Here is a 15,738-nt window from a genome sequence, read left to right on the forward strand (position 1 = left end):
ATGGGAGAAGGCGCGCGCAGGTCCCGGCCGAGATCCGGGATTCGTCCCTTGGTCGCCTCACGATTTGAGCGCCAAGGCGGAGAGCGAACCCTCGTCAGTCGCGCCCTCTCTCTCTCTCTCTCTCTCTCCACCGACCGGAGAGTGAGCCCACGCAGCCCTGCTCGTTCGGCGTCTCCCTCCGGCAAGTCCAGCCCCTTCCTCTCTCCTAATTCAGCCTCCTCCACTCGCCCAGCCGGGCTTGCGTCGTCGCTGCGGCGGCCGCCGCCTCGCCTGCCATCCTCGGCTGCTGCTGCTGCTGCTGCTGCTGCACGGCCGCCTCCTCCTCCTCCTCCTCGCCGCCCGTTAGCAACGCGCCCAGCTCGCCGTTGCTGCGCGCCTCAGCTTCCCGGGCAGCTGGCGTAGGAGACTCGCCGGGCGCGCAGGAGGAAAGCGGCGCCTTGTGATTCGGCCGCTGAGGAGGCGGCGGAGGCGGCTTCGGCTCCCCAAGAAGAAGAAGGGGCTCCCCTCACGGCTGGAGGCCGAGCACGGACGGCTCCTGCCGGGCCAAGCTGCTGCCTGGTTTCGGGGCTCTCTCCAGGCTCCCCCTCGCCTCCTCCCAAACGGCCCTGCGCGCTTCTCGGAGGCTGCCTCGAACAGATGGAGGCGAGCGAGAGAGCGACGCGCTTTACAGGTAGCGGCGCAGCAGCGGCGGGAGGAGCCAAAACGCAGGCGGCCCGTGTGACCTGCCGCTTCAACAAGTCCTCCTCGCACCACACAGAGGGAGAAGGCGAAGGGCTCCGCGCGTTGCTGGGACGCGGAGCAATTCGAAGGGCCGTGGAGGCGGCGGCGCAAGAGGGACGCGCAAAAACCCCTGCGCGATCCTGGCACTTGCTGAATGGCGTGACGCACTGGCTGTCACTCTCTTCTCTCGCTCGCTCCCCCACTCCCGCTCGCTTATACGGTTCGAGTCCCAATCCAGCGACGTTTTCCCAGCCGCTCTCTCTTTCTCAGCAGATCTCAGTGACTTGCATGCCTAATGGTCGGGTCGGGGAGGAAGGACCCCAAATGGCAAGAAGGAAAGGCGGAAGAGCAGAGAAATCGGCCTCACCGCACCCCGGCTCGCGTGTTTGCCATTCATTCTTTCTCTGTTTTCCTTCGTTCTCCATCGGAGGAGCAATGAGACATAGCGAGCACCCCCGAGAGGGACACGATCCCCGCCGATTCAAGGCTGCTCTTGAAACCCAGCGTTCGGCTGGGATGGTTGGCGTTGTTGTTGTTCTTTATCGCGGCCCAGATCTGAAAGCAATATTTAGCTGAGGGCAGGGAAGGAGGCCGTGGGGTCTGGGGAAATGAACGAAAGCAGCGAGCCGGATCTTGTGCCAGGGTTGAGTTGCAGAAACAGGTGCTTCGCGATGCGAGGGGGGGGGGTTGTTTTGTTTTGTGCGGGCTTTTGTCGCTCTCGCTTTTAAAGCGAAACACCCACCAGGATTTTATTTTTTTTAAACATCTTCGTGAATATGGTTCGTGGTTTTAAAATTGGCACAGATAGCAGGGTGGGGTGGGGGCAGAGAGAGAGAGACTGACTTAATCCCAAAATGCAACAGAAGCAGCCTGGCAATGAAACCTACATGACATGCAGGGGGGAGGGGAGAATTCCAGGAGAAAGTAAAGCCCATTGTCAACGTCACAGCGACTGGATTCAGCCCGAGTCTCCCTCGCGCGGAATTCCCAAGGCGCAAAAGCGAGTGCGCCTGAAGACCATTTGCACACGCGCCCCTCCGCGCCATTCGCAGAGATCTAAGCAGATCCATCCTTTCGCTCCCTCTCTCCAGCAGTAAACACCGCCGAGTCCGGCTGTGCACTGACGGACATGCTCTCCTGTTCGTCATATGTTTATAGCTCCTGCATAAAGCCACCATTATAAAATAATCGTTACTTAACCTATGACACAAGTGGTGTCCATTTTGGCATCTGTCACTGGGTTGTTTTTTCTTTCGCCTAAGCTGTCAGCTACTTGGGACTTTTACAGTGTTCACTTTTGAATTATTGTGCAAAATAAAATAATATTATCTAATCCCCCCCCACCACCACGCAGACAGGGAGTGCAATCCAGTGAGGGGTTCCCCTGCACAATCCCCACTGAAATCCCATTCATTTCTATGGGTCAACTGCCCATGAGATTGCAAATCCTGTCGGCAACCCTGACTCAGTTAGTTCTGTTCCCTTCTATGCAGGTCTACTCAGAAGTAAAGTCCATTGAATTCAAGGGGACTTACTTCCAAGGAATTGCATCGTGAGCCAATCACATTACTTTACAGTAGCATGTCTCATTAAAGGTAAAGATAAAGGTACCACTGACTGTTGGGTCCAGTCACAAACGACTCTGGGGTTGTGCACTCATCTCGCTCCATAGGCCGAGGGAGCTGGCGTTTGTCTGCAGACAGCTTCCGGGTCATGTGGCCAGCATGACTAAGCTGCTTCTGGCGAACCAGAGCAGCACACAGAAATGCCGTTTTCCTTCCCTCCGGAGCAGTACCTATTTATCTACTTGCACTTTGACGTGCTTTCAAATTGCTAGGTTGGCAGGAGCTGGGACCGAACAACGGGAACTCATCCCATCACGGGGATTTGAACCGACGACCTTCCAATCAGCAAGCCCTAGGCTCAGTGGTTTAGACCACAGCGCCACCCATGTCCCCGCATGTCTCGTTAGAGTACAACTAATAGTGGTACCCATAATGTTGCTGAGCTAATAAGGCTATGATGCCTTCGAAATTGTGAACAGGTAGAGAGCAGCTGTCTTAGCAAAAGGAACCATTCATCTCTACCCTTTTTCAATAACGGGACTATGATGACACCCAGCTCTTTTTCTCCCTGACATCATCTAAGACAGGTCTTAGATAATAATGGTGTGGCTGAGGGTCAATAACCTGAAGCTGAATTTTGACAAGATAGAGATCCTACAGAGTGGTGGTTCCTGGGTCAAGGAAGTGGTGAGGTGGCCTATTCTGAATGGGGCTGCACTTGCAGAGAAGGAGCGGGTTATTGGTGGGGGGGGGGGGACATCTTTTTTCCCCATTACATACTGTATGTGTTATGGTTATAATGTTGCAACTTATACTGGGTCTCTGACAAAGGGCAGGATATATAAACTGTGACTACAACCTACTGTTACTACTTAAAAATAGTAAGGATAACTGGGGCCTTATTCAGTCTGTCCTTTATGTATACCATTCAGGATGTCCAGCTCACCACTCCTAGAAGGGCTATTGGTAGGAAATGGGGTTGCCAGCAGTAAACTCCCATGCCCAGAGGGTGTGGAGAGGGTGGATAATAGCCTTGGTATCGATTAATAGCTGTCATGCAATAGCATCTGGTGTTCAGCAGCTTGTCAAAATCAGAATAATATTCACAAGTCTAAAAGAACAGTGAAACGCTGGTGTTAAAATTCATGTTTAGATTTTGAATTTAAATCCCAGAATTTTAAAACTTTCCCCCATTTTTCTGCTTTTGGTTTGGTGGGTTTTTGGGGGGGTGGGGGGTGTCATTCAGCTCTCTTGGACAGTGTGACACACCAGTAGGGCAGCAGTGGCTGGCAAGGAGCAGCAATGAGAGGACTTTTAAGACTGACCATACAAAAAGAAAAGAAAAGCCAATTAAACTTTAAAATGCAGGGCTTCCGGTTTAATTTGGTATTAGGTGTGTTATTGCAATGATTCCCAAACTCCACCACCCCCCATGGCCCACTTGAATATTGCTGAGGGTCTTGACTGATAACCCAATGAGTTTTCTGCCTTTTGTAGCCGTTGTAACACACTGTGCTGGATGTTATATGATTTGGCTTCTAAATTGTATTTTTACAGACAAGTCATGAACCACCTGAATGAAGCTTGTGGATTATTGTGGTCCACAGTCCACGTTTTCTGCACTTATTAGATATTTCTGCCCTTCTATCATAAAAACTCAAAACTGATCGCACCATTTTCAAACTCTATGGCTGTCATATTATACCCACTAACCTGAGAGCAAATTCCATTGAATTCAATGGGAGTGTACTTCTGAGTAGATGTCCATAGGATTACGTTATAAAGCTGCAGTCCTATACATACTCACCTGACCCATTAAACGCAGCAGGACATGCATAAGATTGTGCTGGACACAACTCAGAAACATTTCAAGATTCTTAAAAAACAACAACATGCAAATCCCAATAAGGCTAACATTCTAAATAAGCACCACCCCACTCTGATGCACTGAAAGCTGACCAAACTTACAGGATTTCTAGAGCATTCTCTCTCCTCTGCACCAGTTAATGAGCCCTAGGACTGAGAATCAATAAAAGAGGAATGCAAGGAGATAAACTGTGAATTAATAACCAGCTGTTAAACTAGGTCCCCTCTGCTTCTGCTCCTTCAGCTCCAAGGACATTTTAGCAGCAAGTAGACAAAAGGGCATTGCTTTTATAATCCTTGAATGTGGCTTCCGGGATGACAATTTTTGTTTTAAATTGACATGGTAGTAACCTGGTAGCCCTCTTCAGCAGAGGCTGTACACTATCTAATCTGCCATGCAGTTGTGTATGATTTGGTCCCCACTGAAAGGCAAAGGCAGCTCACTCACTCCAGCCGCTATTTAAAAAGGGGCAAAAGAAGCAAGAGCGAAACAAGACAGCAGAAAGACTGGGGAGCCTCAGAAGTGGTGTTGGTTTCACTGGCGGCAGTGGTGGAAGGAAAGCCTTGACTATTTTAATGATGGCTTTATGCTCTTTAAATAAGCAAATGTAACTGGGATGAAATAGCACACACATTGTGAAATCTCCCTCACACACACTGTGGAGCTCCTTTGATGAAGGGTAGGGTGCAAACTTCATCACCTCTATATGCATATTTCTATTGATTCTCTTGTTTTCAGCTCAATGCTGCTTCAAGACAGCCATAATCCACATTCATGTTTTAAGCATTTGAATCATGGAACTGTATGCTTGGAAAGGGTCCTCAAAGCTCATCTAAACCAATGCCTGTAGATGCAGGAAACCCATAACTCCCGCATGCTTGACAGGTGAACATCCAGCCTCTGTTTCAAGATCTCAAATGAAGGAGAGTCTGCCACTTTCGGAGGCAGTCAGTTGCATGGTTCTTCCCAGCGTTTAGTCTAAATCCTTCTAATTTAAACCCTGGTGCTCACTCTGAAGCGTGCCCCACTGTGTTCATTGAGGCTTATTCCCAAGAAGGACTGTAGCTTGGGAAGCGCTTAGTTTTGGCTAGGTTGAGCTCTACCAAAGTAATTACTCATTGCCAATTAAGTAGCATCTGAGCACTTCAGATATTACAGATGAACGATCCTATTAAATCTGCCATGAAAGCGCACAAGAGGCATATATAGTTGATAATTGGTAAAATAGTTTTCCCCATCTTTATTTTCTACAAACATAAAATCTTAAACCATGAAGTATTGAGATCAGGCTCAGCTGAGAGCCCAGTGAACAATGGAAAAATGTTTCTCAATCATTCTTTTAGATTCCCATGGAGGTTTGCCAATGTGTTTTGCTCAGCTCTTCCTCCCCTCTTTCAGCAATTGAATAAAATAATAATTCTCATGTGAGTCTCTGCATTAATATTATGAAAAATCATTTTATACTCTAATATGGCTATGCTCAAATTACCTATCCAGACTAGGGGTTCAAATACAGTACCTGGCTGATGTCTTAAAATAGTAATGTTAACTATTGTTATTAGTAATTATAATTAAATGGATATTTCATGATCTGAGGCAGTGTACCTCTGAACACCAGTTGCTGGAGGAGGGACACAGCCTTAATGCCTTGTTTGTGGGCTTCCCAGAGGCCAACTGTTGGAAAAAAGAATGTTAGACCAGATGCTAGACCTTTTATCGTCTGATCCAGCAAGACTCTTCTGATGTCATAAGTGCCACATATCCTGAATGGATCCATCATTAAACTAAATCTGGGGTGGCCGTGTTACCTGGCTCCTGAGAGCCCTGCTGAAAGATCTCATATCGATATAATAATTCTCCCTTGATACGTTGTGCATCATGTCCCAACAGCGTCCAAGCAATGTTTGCTCCATAACTTATTTAGCTCTTAATGCCTGGCACCAGTTTTTGTTTAAAGAGCTTAACCAGCTGTGACAGGGTAGGGATTGAGTGGGAAGGGAAGCTTGTGGGCCCCACACCACTGTTTGAAGAATGGTCTGGTTCCTTGCTACAAAGAACACGGTTCCTCTGTGCTAAGTGCAATATGGCATCTGTCAAATGTGTGTGCAGGGCACAGCTCTGCCGGAAAGTGTCTCCGGACAGCGCTGGCCCCTGGCCTCTTAAGTGAGATGGGCGCACAACCCCAGAGTCTGTCAAGACTGGCCCGTACGGGCAGGGGTACCTTGGAATGTGAGTTCATCCTGCTTTCTTTCATGCACTGTCCTCCACCAAATTCTCTGTTAGCTTCTCTCTGTTGCTCCCCCCGCAGTGTAGCAAAGCAGTGCTAATATGCCCAGGGAACTGCAAAGCCACCTACTTTGTTGGTATCTTTGTCAACATGATGAATGAATCATAGAACAGTAGAGTTGGAAGGGACCTCTAGAGACTTCTAGTCTGACCCTCTACAATGCAGGAATCTCAACTAAGGAATCCATGACCGATGGCCTTCCAACATCTTCTTAAAAACCTCAAACGAAGTAGAGTCCACAAAAGTTCTACCTGACATTTAGTAGAAAGCTCCTTTCTTGTAACTTGAATCCATTGGCTTATGTCCCATCCTCTGGAGCAGGAGAAAAAAACTAGCTTGCTCTGTCTTCCACGTGACAGTCCTTTAGATATTTGAAGATGTCTATCATATCTCCTCTCAGTCGCCTCTTATCCAGGCTAAAAATACTGAACTCAAACTTGGAGTTGAGCACTGTCTCAGGCTGACTGCTCTGCAATGGAGAACAAGAGCAAATAGGTCAGTTTCCTAGGTTCTTGAAAGCCTACATACCTTAATTCTCTTACTGAATGTTAGAAGAGCTGGACGATTTTTAAAATAGTATTGCTGCATATGTTCAAAAAATAGGATGAGTTTTGCATTTTATTCTGCCCATTCGAAAGCACGTTGGGATGCATTGAAAGGGTTAGGAAAGAACTCATCTTTAGAGTTCCCTCTTGTGGATATTCTGTGTACAGAAAAATTCCACAGTGGATTTAAAAAATATTTCTCAAAATGCAGTCCTGTATACTGTCAAGCTTAAAGTTGCAAAAGCTGTTTCTTAGATCATATAAACTCCAAGATGTTGTGGAGAAAATACCAATCTAAGCTGGCACATATTAACATTAATATTTGCTTTAAAACACCTTTTTATTCTATAAATAAATATTTATTCTATAAATAGAAGCCTTATGAAGAAACATAATATCAATTTATTAGTTCTTCTGTCCAGCAAGTATTCATTAGTCTTGCTGAATAACCAGGGTCATAACCATGCCAGCTCCTTCCCTAAATTTTCAGTTATCATTTGAAAACAAAAGCATAACGGCACAAATTGATGCCTCCTCACTTGAGAGGCAGTGTGGTTTGGTGGTTAGAGTGTCAGGCTAGGGCTGAGAAAATGTGATTATTATTAATTTTTATGTGCTAAAATACATAACACATGGCAGCCCTAAGTAAATTAGATCCCTACTCAGCTATGAAACTCACCTTGGACCAATCACTATCTTTCGGGCTAACCTACATCACAGGATTAATGCAAGGATAAGAGAGAAGGCAGGATATAAATGTAATAAATAAATATATGCACAAAGCGCTGCCTGCACCCCACTCCCAGCACATGGCAATATTGATCTCCTTTACATAATAAAGGAAGTATGTGGTGTAGCAGTGCCAACTTGAATAAAATATTGAGGGGGCCAGGTAAGCCCTGACTGGCATTATCAATCACGAGACACAGTGCACACACATCATTTGAATGGTAATGCCCATTAACTTGGGCTCAAATGTTTTATTGTGGGCTCTAGGAGTTGGCTGCTATGACCTGGTGCAAATCAACACTCCGATGGAAGGTTAAAGCTAAAGGGACCCCTGACCATTAGGTCCAGTCGTGAGCGACTCTGGGGTTGCGGCACTCATCTCGCATTATTGGCCAAGGGAGCCGGCGTACAGCTTCCGGGTCATGTGGCCAGCATGACTAAGCCGCTTCTGGCAAACCAGAGCAGCGCACGGAAACACCGTTTACCTTCCCGCTGGAGCGGTACCTATTTATCTACTTGCACTTTGATGTGCTTTCGAACTGCTAGGTTGGCAGGAGCAGGGGCCAAGCAACGTGAGCTCACCCCCTCGTGGGGATTCGAACCGCCTACCTTCTGATCGGCAAGCCCTAGGCTCTGTGGTTTAACCCACAGCTCCACCCACGTCCCTGGAAGGTTGTTGTTGTTGTTGTTGTTTAGTCGTTTAGTCGTGTCCGACTCTTCGTGACCCCATGGACCAGAGAACGCCAGGCACTCCTGTCCTCCACTGCCCCCCGCAGCTTGGTCAGACTCATGCTGGTAACCTCGAAAACACTATCCAACCATCTCGTCCTCTGTCGCCCCCTTCTCCTTGTGCCCTCCATCTTTCCCAACATCAGGGTCTTCTCCAGGGAGTCTTCTCTTCTCATGAGGTGGCCAAAGTACTGGAGCCTCAGCTTCACAATCTGTCCTTCCAGTGAGCACTCAGGGCTGATTTCCTTCAGAATGGAGAGGTTTGATCTTCTTCCCTGGAAGGTTAGAGCATACCAAATTAAGCTTAAGCCACCTGGCCGTCTGTGGTACGGTGGATGCTTTTGTACCTACACAGACCCATAACATGAGCAATGTGAGCACATCATCTGGGGAAACAAGGTGGTATTCCTGCTGATATAATAATAATAATAATAATAATAATAATAATAATAATAATAATTTATTATTTGTACCCTGCCCATCTGGCTGGGTTTCCCCAGCCACTCTGGGCGGCTTCCATAAAAACCAAAAATACATTAAAATATCACAGATTAAAAACGTCCCTGAACAGGGCTGCCTTAAGATGTCTTCTGAATGTCAAGAACTTATTTATCACTTTGACATCTGATGGGAGGGCGTTCCACAGGGCAGGCGCCACTACCGAGAAGGCCCTCTGCCTGGTTCCCTGTAGCTTTGCTTCTCGCAATGAGGGAACCGCCAGAAGGCCCTCGGCGCTGGACCTCAGCGTCCGGGCAGAACGATGGGGATGGAGACGCTCCTTCAGGTATATTGGGCCAAGGCCGTTTAGGGCTTTAAAGGTCAACACCAGCACTTTGAATTGTGCTCGGAAACGTACTGGGAGCCAATGTAGGTCTTTCAAGACCGGTGTTATATGGTCTCGGCGGCTGCCCCCAGTCACCAGTCTAGCTGCCGCATTCTGGATTAGTTGTAGTTTCCGAGTCACCTTCAAAGGTAGCCCCACGTAGAGCGCATTGCAGTAGTCCAAGCGGGAGATAACTAGAGCATGCACCACTCTGGCAAGACAGTCCGCGGGCAGGTAGGGTCTCAGCCTGCGTACCAGGTGGAGTTGGTAGACAGCTGCCCTGGATACAGAATTGATCTGCGCCTCCATGGACAGCTGTGAGTCCAAAATGACTCCCAGGCTGCGCACCTGGTCCTTCAGGGGCACAGTTACCCCATTCAGGACCAGGGAGTCCTCCACAACAGCCCGCCCCCTGTCCCCCAAAAACAGTACTTCTGTCTTGTCAGGATTCAGCCTCAATCCATTAGCCACCATCCATCCTCCAACCGCCTCCAGGCACTCACACAGGACCTTCACCGCCTTCACTGGTTCTGATTTGAAGTACAGGTGCCGTACACGTTAGAAGACAATTTTAAAGCAGAGCTAACCAGATGCAGTAAGTGCCGTTGAGGTCACTGGCCACCCCAGAGAACACACATAATGTCATCTCAGGGAAACACCTCCCGGCCGTGGGAGAACTTAGTAAAGAGAAAGACGATAAAAGAAGCTTAGGTTGTTTTGAAATCCAATTAGGAAATTAAACCGAGAGGAACGTGTTTGGAGAAAATCCAAATGCTGCAGCAGGACAATACCTTTATTAGGACCAGCTGAAATGTCACCAAGTGGTGAGCATGATTTCAAGTGCTCCAGAACTTCTTCAGGTTGGCTGTGTATATGATAAAATCTAGTCATGGTGCTAATGCCCCAACATTTGTAGACATTGTGGCTGGTGTTTCCTATCTACCCATTTGCCCCACCCTTTACCTGTATTTTGAAATCCAGCCTAAATAGAAATCTTGCTCACTACTTTGTGACATTTCAGTTCTAAAAATATTGCTCTGCTGCAGCTTTCGGGATTTTTTTTTTCCTATTTGGCAACATGTTATATTCAGAGAAGTTACTTAATGGCATTTGGGGAAAAAACCATTTCACCCAGAGGAGTGAAAAGGGATAGCACTGAACCATCAAGAGGATGCCAAATCCCAGTCAATGAATGACTGCCCGTGGTTTCTAGAAGCTATCAATTATCTGAGCAAATATAATTTATCAACCTATTTGCTTGTATACTGCCCTTTGTCATATTTGATCTCATCCTCCATTACACTGTGAAATCACATCACCATGAAAACAACAGCCTAAATGGTACTGTTCAGGAAAGTTGATCAAAAATAAAATGAATTCGAACACACTTCAAGAAGGCAGGAATGCCTTAAAAGAGAAGCTAACGAAGAAGCCATAATAAAATTTTATACTTCAGGTGCATCCATAAAGATTTCAACCCATGCACCATCACAGAAAAGGCCATCACAGTTGCAAATAAATGTTCTGTATATAAGGCTAGATGGCGATAGTGGCAATAGACCACAACCCATTTTTTACAAAGGCAATGAACAAACGGCAAGTTAAGAATAAGCTGCAATTGTAGAATTGGGTTGCAATATGCACTAAATAAATTTATGTATACCGCAGTGGCATTACCATAGTCTAGAGCAGTAATTTGCCATGTGAAGTCAGAAAAGGCCTTAGAAAGTGAAACAAAAGCGTATGCAGATTTAATTGCCCAGGCATTTCCATTAGCTAACACAAATGCAGCAGATAAAAGCAGACACAAGGAAAGATGAATCACTAAGAGACCTGAAAGAAACAGCAGTTAAAGAGGGTGATCAGGAACCCAAAAGTAGCTGTGGTTTAAAGCCTAAGATACTCCTAGAGTTGCAACCCATGTGATAACTAGGAGAATTTTTTGAGCATAGCTAGCAAGGTAGGGATAGAGCAATTAGACTGATAAACCATGAAAATCAGCTGCACCGCAATCCCTCACACACTTAACTGACTTACCAACTGAGTAGACACACATAAGATTGCACTGTCTGGCCATGAAATGAAAAGTTGGAAAGAAAAATACAAAAGGAGGAAGAAGTCTGATAAACAAAATAATGGTCATGATGTTTCAACATAGTAGCAGTCCTTTCTCTTATTTCAGATTTGAACTAAGCCAGAAGGTGGAGCCACTGAAATTATACCCAGGTGCAGCAGTAAATAATGCAATTAGGTAATAACCTGATTTGGAAGAGAAGCTTATAGGACTCTGCAAAATGTCATATATGTGGATAGTGCCATATTATGACTTTTTCTGAATCAAACTGGAGTGTGGGGCAGATTTTGCCAATCTGGGGTAATTTGGGTGGGGCATTCAAAAGGTACAGAAGGCAATTAAAAACTCACAGATATTTAAAAGTCATACTTTATGGTGCATCACCACACAGATTATTACATAGTAAAAGAGCTAATATAAAAAAAAGAGTGTGAACAATGTGCTTTCACATTAAAAATGGTAGCAAGGTAGCAGGAAACCAGGACAACAATGGGTGTGAAAAATGTGAACGAGTGGGAGGGAGGGGTTTTTCACGGACGTTTTGAACCCCATCTAATGAGGATTTTTGCATTTAAAAATCAATCACCAGAAAAATGCATCATAACAATAATTATTATTAAGGGATGGCAAGATATAAACTTGGAACCCAATGTATATGTTATACCTGCAGATTGATATTATTATTATTATTATTATCATTAGCCTGCACATTGCACAACGCTGCAATCAGTTTTGACAACATACTGAAAAGATGTGCAATTTCAGACAATTTCATGAGTAGTAATGACTCACTGTTTTAAGTACTGTAGTCAACTGAAGCTTAATAATTGAGATATGTCTAGACAATCCCCCCCCCAGGGCTGAATGTTGGTGGTGGATAGGGCTGAAGCCATTGGTAGACAGAGCCACTCCTCTTCCTTCTATGCCACCCTGTTTTCCCTCTTTCTCTTCACCCCTTCTTCACCCCCACTCAGCAGACTGCCAGGAGAGGGACATATCACTCTTTCCAGAGGTCTGAACTGATAGTTTACTTGCAGTTTAGACCAAGGGTTGTATGGAATTAGTCAGATGGCTGCAGGTTGTGAACCCCTGCATTAAGCACTTAACGTAAATGGAAGCAATTGGGGATGTTTTAAGAGAATATAAATTCAAAAAAATATATTTAGAATGTGAGAGACCTGGTGTTGAAAACATTTAACTTGTTTGTTTAATACACCTCTGGCTTACCTAGGAACACCTCTGAAACATAGCTGGTTTTCTGCAAAGCTGCTAATAGGAAGGGGGGGAAATTCACTTCATCTCCTGTCAGTATTGATTTGCTAAAGAATCATAGCAATAGAAACACATGCCGCAGTAGAAATAAATGCAGTAACAGGAATAAATATGAGTATGAAACAAGATTGTAACATGGGATTTTTTTCAGAGGAATTGTGTCTTGTCATAGTAAAAACCAGACTAGAACTATTAAAGAACAGCTGAATCTATAATAGTATTTTTTATTTTATTTTGGGGGGACAAACACAGAAGACTTAGTCCAATGGAATAACTACCGTAATTTCGCTGGGTGAGATTCTACATTTCCCACAGAGGAAAAAGGGTTAAGAGGTTCTAGAGGGAGCCTAGGAAACAGAAATGTGTGAGAAAGTGAAAGGATGGGAAGGCAATTGGGTAATCTACTCCTTTCTCCATTCCCCCTCTTCTTCTTTACAATTCACCCGCCAAGCTCCAAGTGTGAAGGTAGAGCTGCTGAGATCCTGGCCTATCCTTTCCCATTCACAGAACATTCTGTTTCTCAATCACCACTCCTCCTGAAACACCAGGTGGCACAGAGAGCAGGCAATTCTTCACTGAACACTTCCACGTGATTTGATTAGGAAACTGGGTACCTTCTCTTGTGTTCATTCCCACTCCCAGACAGCAACGAGGTAAGTGCCCTTTTTATTTTTGAAGTGGTGTTGGATTGTAACTCCCATCAGCCGCAACCAGCATGGCCAATGGTCAGGGATGATGAGAGCTGTGTGCCTACAACATCTGGCTACCTTTGCTCTCAGTCAAAGGCATGGATTAACAGTGCAAATTGACACACACAGAGACCATGCATCTGAGGGAGATTAGTTTCTGGGTGAACCATAGTTATGGCTCTTGAAGTGTGAAACGAGTCTCTCTTTGAAATATTGAGAGGTGCTAAAAGAAGGTACAAATTTTGTTCCTGACCTTTTTCTCCCAAAAAACTATTCCAAATACTGCAGTGCTGTCCAGTGCTGCTGTGTGTCTGGGTTCTCACTGAAGTAGTCAACCTGTTTCAGGTGTAAAGGTAAAGGTACCTGGACCATTAGGTCCAGTCGTGGCCGACTCTGGGGTTGCGGCACTCATCTCGCTTTACTGGCTGAATTAGCTGGCATTTGTCTGGGTCATGTGGCCAGCATGACTAAGCTGCTTCGGGCGAACCAGAGCAGCGCACGGAAACGCCATTTACCTTCCTGCTGGAGGAAAAGCACTTTGATGTGCTTTTGAACTGCTAGGTGGGCAGGAGCTGGGACTGAACAATGGGAGCTCACCCCGTCACAGGGATTTGAACTGCTGACCTTCTGATTGGCAAGCCCAAGGCTCTGTGGTTTAGACCACAGTGCCACCCGCATCCCTTGTTTCAGGTGTATACCACTTCAAATTCAGTGGGTGGGAATGTCATGTGATAAAATGCTTCTCCATACAAAATGCCCCTGAACCAAATAAAACCAATGTTAGAGAGAAGGGTTCTAGACTAGTTTGACATTCTAGTTTTCCATGTGGAAGTATCTTTATGCTATCATTTATGTGGAGGAACATAATCCCTGACCTGCAATTTGAAGCATTTCAAGCCCACTAGACTAAGAGACACTTCACTTGTTTCATTCATTCACATTCATATTGGAACATGCTGATTAACTATTGTGAAGCCCTGAATCTATGTATTTGGATCCAAATGTCCCAGAGTATGAGCAGAATATAACAACTGAGATGTCATTCTTTTCTAAGTTCTTGATCTTGGTGAAGCTTGAGGAATTTTTGCTTCTCTTCCCTTGAGGAAGAGGAAATGATCAAGTTTGAGAAGAAAGTTTGAGAACACCGTATCTGACACAATCATTTCAAAAGTGAAGCTTGTGAGACTATAACATCATATTTCAGTTTGTGGGAATCCATTAACTGATGGGGAAATAAAAATTACAACCCTTCCCCCATGGGTTCTATCCAATATAGCACCAAGCTGAAGTCACTTAGCAGAAAACTTGTTCCAGTGGCAAAATGCTTTATCAGTGGAACATTGTTGTGCAAAAGCACTTATAGGCAGGTCGTTGTGACTTTGTTGCACAACAGAGTGCACCATCTGTTACGCCGCAAATGTCTGCTAGTACAACTTTTGCACCAGATTCCTCTGTTGTGTAAAGTTAAAATTCACCCATTTGCTAGCACCAGAGCCCCTGTTCTGGGGTCAGAGAGCACTGGGTACAGCACCATTACATTTCTTGATTTCATGCACAGGCAGAAAAATGAAGGAGCAGGAGAGAGTGGGGGGGGGGAATGATTCTGTCAATTATCACACACGGTAGACTGCGGTCGAATTTTGAAAGCACACTTTTGGTGGTTGGTGATCTCAGCTGGAAAGGTTGCAAGTAGCTTTGGATTAAATTCTCTCATGAGCATGCATCTCTGTGATGTATGATTACAATGTATTTTTAATTAAGGTTATCACAATGGGATCTTAGCAGACGTGGCTACATTTTATATTCCAGAATCATTGCAAGAAATCGTATTAAGCTGCAGCACAGCAAGCCAAGCAGTCTCGTTTGCTGAGCGAAATGTCATCCAAAGTCACCACCTCCGGTTTATTTTCTATTACCTTATCTCTCCCACCATGTTTTCCCACTGCCACCTTCTTAAGCAGGAAGTAATGTTGCTGTACAGATAGTGCCAACTATTGTTTATCTACCTTCAGCCAGTAGAGAATCCAAACACATACGGCAAGTGAGCAAATTCTAACAATATTTTTAATTGTTGCACAATTCACTCAATACATTCTGCAATATGCAGTTACATAGCTGCTATTGTAGTGCTTCAGATAATTCTCTTTGCAATGAGTTGTCTTTCCTTTCATAACACCACAGCTTCAAAGTTGGCCTGTGCTTCACGCCAGAAGAGTGCTGGCATCTGTGATATTGCTCAGTCTCCCTGTGTAGTGATTGCTGCGATGATTGCTGTAATGTAGAGGCACTTTCTTACAGCAAACAAAGGGATGAGAGTTGAGAGGTGATTCATGGGGGTTTGTGTAGCGAAGCCGAAAGAGGAGATTCAACAGAATCTCTTGGGGAGCCGTATACTTGGAAATATATAAAAGTGGTACCTCGGGTTACAGACGCTTCAG

The 15,738-nt window shown here is 45.3% G+C and overlaps 1 long non-coding RNA gene across 6 annotated transcripts; it reads left to right on the forward strand.

The window, feature by feature from the left end:
- The first annotated feature begins 9 nt into the window (after positions 1-9).
- On the forward strand, positions 10-14,593 carry LOC307216604. Of its 6 annotated transcripts, XR_013839203.1 has the most exons (5): positions 10-1,813; positions 2,214-2,315; positions 11,448-11,516; positions 13,063-13,264; positions 14,212-14,593. It is a non-coding gene; the product is annotated as an uncharacterized lncRNA (long non-coding RNA). The 6 variants fall into 6 exon arrangements; XR_013839201.1 differs by having other exon boundaries at positions 10-2,315; XR_013839202.1 differs by lacking the exon at positions 11,448-11,516 and having other exon boundaries at positions 10-2,315.
- The last annotated feature ends 1,145 nt before the right edge of the window (positions 14,594-15,738 follow it).

Source organism: Podarcis cretensis (assembly GCF_951804945.1).
Source record: "Podarcis cretensis genome assembly, chromosome: 5".
Taxonomy (NCBI): domain Eukaryota; kingdom Metazoa; phylum Chordata; class Lepidosauria; order Squamata; family Lacertidae; genus Podarcis; species Podarcis cretensis.